The sequence below is a fragment of the Megalops cyprinoides genome, chromosome 6, assembly GCF_013368585.1.
Source record: "Megalops cyprinoides isolate fMegCyp1 chromosome 6, fMegCyp1.pri, whole genome shotgun sequence".
NCBI lineage: Eukaryota > Metazoa > Chordata > Actinopteri > Elopiformes > Megalopidae > Megalops > Megalops cyprinoides.
Genome location: NC_050588.1, coordinates 18822656 through 18831831, shown reverse-complemented (window position 1 = coordinate 18831831; position 9176 = coordinate 18822656).

The following is a 9176-nucleotide window of genomic DNA, read 5'->3' as shown; positions in this document are numbered from 1 at the left end:
GCTGTCTATACACTAGGATGAAGGAGATCACCTCACTTCATGGCTTCTGGTGTCACAGTATGCTCCAGCTTGCTTTTCACATAAGCTTAGTCAGTGCCCCCACACTCCGCAATAACTGAGTTGACTGTTAGATAGATCTAGACTATAGATTACAGCCTTGTCCTCCAAGACCATCTATCTCAATCCTGACTCACTCCACCTTGTGTGTTTCTACATTGGACCTTAACTGGAGCTTTCCATCTCTCCCTCTGCACCCAGGGACAGAAACATTACCACAGTGATAAGAGTGCCTCTCTGATCACAAACCTTTATTTACCACTGTGTGTCATGGCTGGCCTGGCTCGGTATTCCCAGTGATCTGAGCAATGCTGTGGGCCTCTGCATTACAGCCAGCTGGTGCTGCCCCCTGGAGGACATGATGTGGAGAAACATGCCTCCCCCAGGGGAAGCGAATGGTGAACACACAACCAACCGGCACGGCACGTCACCCTCCGTGACAGTGCCCGGGCCCTGGTTTCCACGGTAACTGGCAGCTACCGCAGATGAGATCCATTGAGCTGCGCAGAGTGTTGGTAGCGCGTCAGAAAGAGCGCCATTTCATTGGGAAGGTCGTCTGCAATGCAGACCTTTTTTTATTCCACTTTGCACAGCTGCAAGCCCCTCATCCCACAGTCCACAGCACACGCTGCTATTTACGCACCAGAGAGGGTCGATTGCTGCTGTCAGATGTTTAAACGTGACATGTAGTGGATTAATCAGGATTAAATCAATACATTATCTATTGTTTACTTGCTTAGCAGAGGCCCTTATCCAGAGCAACGTATACATCTCAAATTGTACATATTATCCATTTATACAGCTGGATATTTACTGAAGCCAAGCTCACTACAGGACAAAATAAGGTTAAATATTTTGCCCAGGGGTACAACAGAAGCATCAAAGAGGGTTCAGCTCATCATAGAACTCAGTAAGTATAAAAAAAGTTGTTTGTAAGAACATCTTGACTTTCTCTGGAGGTACCTTGAGTGAGAGGAAAGTTGTCAAACGCAATCCAGGAAACATGGAGTGTGCTTACCCGGCTTCCAGTGGCTCCAGGGGCTCCTCGCCTGTATGTCTACAAAGACGCAGGTTCCCACTAGAATACTCTCTGACAATCTCTCCAGCACACCTGCAGACAGCGCCTGCTGAAGGCAGACTTGCCGTGACTGACTTCCAGAAACTGTTTTATGTTGTATCAGAGAAACACTTCGGCTTTCTCTCTTCAAAGTCTTCGAGGATGTTGTTTGGAAAGTTGTAAATATCAATCCTGGCAGTGCTCCGAAGAGTGAATTGGTATAAATATTCAAAATCCACTAAATGTAACTCAGTGTAGCCACTTATTCCCATCTTTCCACAACATTGTACTACTCACCTTTATGGAAACAAACCTTTTAACTGTCATGTCAAGAAAGCAGGGTTCTAGTGAACAAACTCTTACTGAACAATGTCACCACTTAGGACAGTCATACAGCTAATGAGCCATACACATATCTTGTAAATAAATCAGGTTGCTGCTGACCTTTTTTACAAGATGTTCTTTCTGTTCCTAATGTGTTAGCTACATCTTTTTGACTTATTGTATTCCTTTTCTACTGTAGAACTGGAAGGAGGCCGGCTCCGTATACCCTTTTTCCAATTTACAACGGTACAACTGTCATTGTACCCCTTTCCCACTGTAGAGCTGGAACCAGACTGGCTCAATATAGCCTAGCCTTGTCCAATATCAAGGTTCTTAGTACACTGAGATGCAAACCCTGTTGTATTATCAAGAATAAGAGAAAAAATATGATTGGGTTAAGAAGGTAGAACAGCTTAGTTTTGGCAAGGCTATGTTTTACATTCTGATTGGTTATTCAGTTTGTGATCAGTTGTCCAAACTCACTCCTTCAATAGCGCTATACCCAGGCAAATTTCACACATTTTAACCCATCCAATTTCACTCGATTAAAAGTGTATCTGTGAGTTGGTTAATACATTAAATACAAACTTTGACCCCTCACATAATCCACTAGCATTGCATTATAGTCATGTGAATAAAACACATTGTTACACAACCTGAGTCACAGTCCTAGAACACACTCTCCAGTGAAGCTTTAACAGCTTTAGAATGCATATCCTTTATGTAATTATTACGGTTAATCAATTAATAGACTCATATGGAATTGAATTACTATTTATATTTTATTTCGACCAATGTAGTGCAGTTAATGGCTGTGTGGTTTTGTCTCTGTCTGCATGGAGCATTTTAAATGCATACTTAATAAATATAATATGAATGTACTGGGAACAGCTGTCAAAGAGATGAATTTGCTGAGTGTTTTTTTCAACTTTCTCTCTCTCTCTCTGTCTCTCTCTCTGTCTCTCTCTCTATCTCTCTCTCTGTGTCTTTAAAAACAGTTCTTGTTGTTGACTTTGAGATGATTCTTCATCAAACACATTTCTCTTATGGTGTACTTGGTCCCTGTCATTATATGCCATTATGACTGTGGGTTGTATTTAAAAATTACATCGACATGTTATGGTTAACTTTAAAACGGCAGACTCCTTTCAAACATTACAATCAAGGGCTGTGTTCAGATGTTACAACTACAGCTTATGTTCAAACATGACAACAGCAGGCTGTGTTCAAACATTAAGACTAGAGGTCTGGGGTCTCTTTCCCAGGTTCACTGACTTTTTTACCATTACACAAGCAATCCATCTTACCTGATGAAAGAAAGGCAAAAAAGAAAACTTGCACAAGCACAGTTTCCATGATGTTCTCCAGATAGATAACATTCGATACAAAAAACCTGTCTTATACCAGGGGCATTGCTAGCGTATGAAAAAATAAACAAACAGCGATTTGCAGGAAGGTGTCCTTTCCAGGCTCGGCTCTGGAGTTCAGCTCAAAGGTTTTAAATTGAAAATAACATAGCCCTTTAAAAGAGACTTATATTTAGAAGAGCAACAGTTCCATCACCATATAGCTCCCAGACATTTAATTTCACGGTAAGTTAAGAGAATCCGTACAATAAAGCCATCTTTGACTAAGACAACTGGGCCGTGGTTTCAGCTGCAGCTGAGGAAATGCAAAGGCAGCACCATCTGCCAAGGGCTCATCATACCTGCAGCGGCTCTTTGGTCTTTTTTATATTTCACTTAATAAAATGAATAGTAATGAATGAATTAATGCCAAAATGAATTCTATTGATTTGCAATAGTGTGGCACACCATGAGCACAGAGATAAAAGGATGTTTTTTTTTTTTTTTAAGAGAGGAACTTGCTAGATATTTGTGACTACTAGATATTTTGACTCAAGATAGATCAATAAATCATAATATTAAGAACCATAATGCACAATTTAAAAATATATGACTGCACAATAAAAATGAGAGTGGAATTTCACTGTAGAGAAGAGGAGGAGAAAAAAGAATAAGAATGAGACGAAGAGCAATAAAACAGCATAATATAGGAGAAAATTACTCAACGGCTTTTTATCCCCACAGATGAGCTCCCAATAAATTTATGTTGATATGTTTTTTATGCTGTGTGTGTTTGGTTTTTTTGGCTGACCTTAAATAAAATCTCAGAGCTGTATAAATTCAGGACAATTGGCATGAGACTCGAGTCTCGTTAGTCAGTAGAGCCTTTAATCTGTAATCCTCCTTCACTTGGAAAAGGATGAGACAAAGGAAAGATGAGAAAACAATGGATCCTTGCAAGAGAAAAAGAGTAAGCAATCATGTCACACCCTCATCCTCCACTATTTCTGTTCCACTCTGCATTTCTGTATTTCTCTGTATCATTCTGCTTTTTAGCGGGTCCATTCTTGCCAGTTCAGAAATAAGTATTTGAACACCTCTCTTTACTTTTCAACCTACAGAACTGACCATTTCAGCTTTTTAACCGTGGATGTCTGGTCTGGGGAAGCTCATAGCTCTCTGGAGTTTGCTGAAGCTGATTACTTGGTTGGCTTCACCCTCCTTTGCAACGTAGGCCAGGTAATACATGGCATGTGCTTCTCTTTCACTGCACTCTTGCCTTCGGTGTCAATGAGCGTGCGCATTATTACCATGCATACTGAACCACAGCAAGGACTGCGCTCCCTCATCAATAACACAGTTTGAATCACTGTTAGCATTGTATGGCCATAGTAAACTATTACAAGAGGATGTGACAGTTTCCTAATCTATTAAAAAACTGGAAAAACTGGGATTAGTTCCAAACCAAATATGGCCTTACTTGTGTACAGCATTCTAACCATGTGTGTGTGTGTGTGTGTGTGTGTTTTCTGTCAGAGAAAAATGAAATTCATTAAATTAATGGCTGACCAGGTTTTACTTCCGTGTAATCCACATTCACACACCTGGCTGTTCACATGCTGTACTTCAGCATGCATGGTCTGGATTCAGTCTCCTGAGCTGCTGTCCCATGTTTCTACCTCAAATTCTGAATCAAGCAGAGGTTGATTGAACATGCCCACATAGTTAAATATTCATCAGCTTTCATGTGTAAATTCCTAACTGGGGTTCAGTGTTCCTAGCTCAGCTTTTAAATGCACTGTTTATCTTTTGCTCTGTTTCTATGATAGTCTCTGTTTTTTTTTTAATCTAAGATATATCAATTCAATCAATCAGCTGAACAGTGTGAACAAGCCCTTCATTCCTTTGGGAGATTACTTGTCTCTTTTACCTAGATAAATTAATCTAACCATTAATACTGTATGTGCAAAAATTAAATGATAAGGAATATATTTTCTTATGTGTACAAATACACTACATATCTGTACAAATACCATGCCTATAATTTGTTTGTTTGTTTGCTTGTTTTTCACATGACTGCAAAATCAACACGCAGAGGCACACCGATGTTCATGTCATCATACAGTGAGTCAAGGAGGCCTTGCCGTTGGTTCAGCCAGTCAGCACATTGTTTTTTCAGACAGGCAAATTTTTATATCTGCTTACTTGTATAATTAATTAATTGTTAGAGAGCATAGAGTCCTTTACAAACACATCAGAGAGTGTATCACATCTCTGACAACTGTCAGAGAAGCTAGAGATGACAGCAGATGATTTTATTCAATGATTACAAACTGACAAAACTAGGCAGAGTGAGCCAAAACAGAAGCGTTTTACATACGGAGTTTGTTCTTTGCAAAAGAGTTCTGTCGCCACCTGCAGTCAGTAGGTCATCGGTGCCTTTTTGACGACAGTGCATACGGCTCTGAAACTTCAACCAGGATGATGAATACTGAGGCGTTGCTTAGATACTTAGTAGAACAGAAAAACTCTGATTCCAGTGTAACCTGCTCTTCATTGAACCCCGTCTTCCAAATAGTATAGTGGAGCTATAGAAGTTAATATGCCACTCCCCAAAAAGGAAATGCTACAGCAGTATGAATAATTTTGGTTCATTGTTTAAGTTTTAAAAAGCCTCTGAGCAAATCAAATTTTCTGTTGAATCATGTTTTTGTTCAAATTGATGTGTGGCTGTGGGTATGGAGGGCAGTGTGTATGTAAGATAAATAGGGGTTTGTATGTTTACGGTTGACACAGAGCACTTGTTGTAGCCCAATTATTAAAGATGACTTGACTGGATTTTGCATCTACCTATGAAATGTCCTATAGTCACAACAAGATATATAAACTATCTCCTAAAACAATATAAAGGAATTGAACTTGAGAGGAAAACCATAAAAAAACTTGGAAAACATGGAAAATTTTTTCTTCTGGTGACAACCCATAACTGCGAGCAAAACGATCTGTTTGGGTGGAGAATGTAAAAGCTCATTACCTTGTTTCAAGAGGAAACAAGGTAAAAACGGCTCTAAACAAGTTCAGTATTTTTATATACATAAAATATATATGAACACAGAACCTAGACACGATGGACCACACAAACACCACAGATACTATTTACAGTACACTCCTTGTCTGTACAGCGTTCAATGTATATAGATATATGTTGTTCTTTCCTAATTTATATACACTGTTGGTACAGGAGAAACATTATTTCATTCTTGATTGTACGCAAGTGCATGATAAAATGACAATAAAGGAAATCTGAAATCTGAATCTGGGATACGAACACAACGCCAACATACACAAAGAAATACAAACACCACAGATATGACCAAAGTGCCCAGATACAGTGGCCACACAAAGATCCTAATGAAAAGCTGATTTTTTAAGTTACTTGAAGAACGACAGTGCCCAAATGCAAGGTGGATCCTAAGCGCTGTACAGATATGGGGTTGGGTAGGAGGTGTTTCTTGCTTACCTGAAAGGGTGGACAGAGTGGCATGAGGCCTCAGCCTGTATGTTCTGGATGTTCCAATGCAACATGTAATGTGGGGCAGCTGCTCACATGAGCGTGGAGTCTGGCCAAATTATGAGAAGATTCAGATGCCCAGGTTTGGCTGTCAGATGTTGAAACAGATGTTATGACTATTAGGTTTCTCAAAGAAAGAAAAAAAAGAAAATAGGTATTTTGACTGTTTTGCCATGAGATCCTCAAGTCAAACCTTTAATGGATATGCCTTGAATCTAATTAGCATTTTCCTGATTACTTTATCCACCCACTGGCTAATAATTATAAATCCAGTGTTATTTACAGCTTTCGTTTGTTTTGAGGCAGAACCAGCTGTCCTTCTGACAACAAAGCGACACTAATCATATCAGCATTTTCTTTTTTGTGTGATTGGGAGGTGAGAATGTGCATTTCAGCCTGGGCCACTTGGCATTTACAGCCTTTAACTGAAGTTTCAGGGGCAGAGCTCTAAAGACCCCCAAAACAGTGCCTTGATCTTTGATCTCAGGTCAGGGTTTTCTTCCATGACCTCCAGCAACAGCTAGTTCACCTGTGGCAGGAACCCAGCAAGAGAAACAGTCTTTAAAAAGCTTCCATATTTTTAAACTGCAGCCATATATTTCATACTACAAGTCACACAGTGCACTGCAATGGAGTGGTTGCTCATTGGAGGATAGGAGCTACTTCACTTATGTCATCTGAGCAACTTGCAGGTGCCTGATGAATACCAGGGTGTCTGAGAGTGCTGCAACAAAGAAACCCTGACCAATCTACACACCCCAATCCCCAACAGAGACCAATTTGTTCCACTGATGTGTCCCAGTCATTTTCAGCAAATGATATGAATGGTTTTGAACCCAGGCTTTAGAACTCAGTCTGCACTCAAAGGGAACACCTTGCCAACTGAGTCACTCAGGATCTCTCCCTTCAGCCCTTGCAGAGTAAACTGGCCTTCTGATGCCACTGCTACAGTCCCCAGGAAATATGCAGCAAGACAGCATCTTAACACTCTCTGATTCTGTTGTCAGAAACATTTGCTTTTCTAATCATTCCAGGGACAATAATAGACATATCTGTCCCCAATGGCAAGGTGTAATTGTTTTAATGTTTGCTTGTTCTCTGTCCCCCTAAGAGACCTGCAGAATACCGGTCTGTCCTGTAGAATGCTCTGTGTTAGGCCACTCTGCAAGGGTAAACATGCTAGAAAAATATTATCTGTGGGTGTCTGTGTGATTGGGGGGTGCTGGTGGGCGGTGGAAACAGGCATTGATGGAAACAGGCCTAATGGCGTGATTGTTGTCAGAGAGTGGGGGAGGGAGTGGAAAATATTCAAGACAGCAAATACGATGCAAGCTGAGATTAGAGGCAGAATTAACTCAAAATGAACTGGGAAAACTGCTGTTATCAGCGCTGCAGTGGCTGTCATGGAAATGTCTGCCTCTCTCTGTGTCTTAAGGCCACAATTATCACACAGCAGTCTGTTCTGTGACAGGGCTACCAGCAGCACGACATTAGCATTCCAGAGGAAAGTACCTGCATCAGCTCCACAAAGACAGCCATGCCAAACCCTGAACCACAGAGTCACAGTGTGGGCTGAGCATTTCAACAACAAAGTGTCCCAACTAAATTCCAAATCAGGCTCTTTTAGCCTAGTGATCTAAGAATCCCCCAGGTTCATTGACCGAATACTTATCTCCCCAAATAATTCCCTCCCTCAATTAGTCAATGTAAAAGGAAACTGGCTCTCAATGTAACCCCGTTGGATAAAATAGAATAAAATAAAATAAAATGAAAACCATGGTAAGTGATGGAGCATCATGTATGAAACAAGGCTGGGCCCTCTTTAGCTTAAGCAATGAGGTGAACCACGCTGCCACAGAAAAGACAGAGCACCAGACAATCATGAATGGTGGGGTTACCCTAAACACCTTTTGCTGTGGAGACAGTCACCAGATCCCAGGCTTCTGGGAAATTCCCACCACAATTCAAATGGTGAGCACAGTAGCATTACTCAGATATTGGGATCATTTTTCATAAGGAGAAAGTGTCCACTCCAGTCTGACTACACCACACATAGCCATGGCCTTGCCTTACCAGGCCATTGTCCAGGTAGGAATCTTTATCTAATCAAGTGTCCCTGAATTTAAACCACATTGTCTGTAATCAGTAACACCTACCAACTACAACAGTATGACCATAGGTCAGTGATGTGATGACACGGCTAATATCAATGAACTCTTAAACTAAGGACTGTGGGTTTGAATTAATGGGTGGGGCACCGCTTTTGTTCCCATCCTTATAAGGCATCTATAGCCAGGAAGGAGGAGAAGAGAAGGTTACAAGACCTTGGCATCATCAAAAGTGTCTCTGAGCAAAGTTGGTAGTCATGACAACACCATAAGGTGGGTGCTGGCAGTGCAGAGATGTGTGATGATTACTGTGCTGGTGAGAGACAGAAGATGAAGAAAACAGACACGATGAAACCAGTACAGTGGGAGAAACACTGAACTGTGCTGCATTGCTGTGTGGTATGCAAAATGCAATGTATTTAACCCATAACCCATAAATGCCCAAAGCTTAATTTTACCACTCACCATGGTGAGATTGTAGAGATTAGCTAAAGGGAGATCAAATCCATGCACAGGATCATTTGGAGTTACACATTTGCACCTGCCTCTGGCATCTGCAACCAGCACCCGTTGGCTGTTGTGTCTGATATGGTTCTGAGTCCCACTGTGCTGCCGGTGTAGGTCACTGAACTGAATTCTGTGACTTAAAGGGCAATGTATTAGCTGGTACCATCATCATCATCAGAATGATCATAATAATTCCTTTTACATGG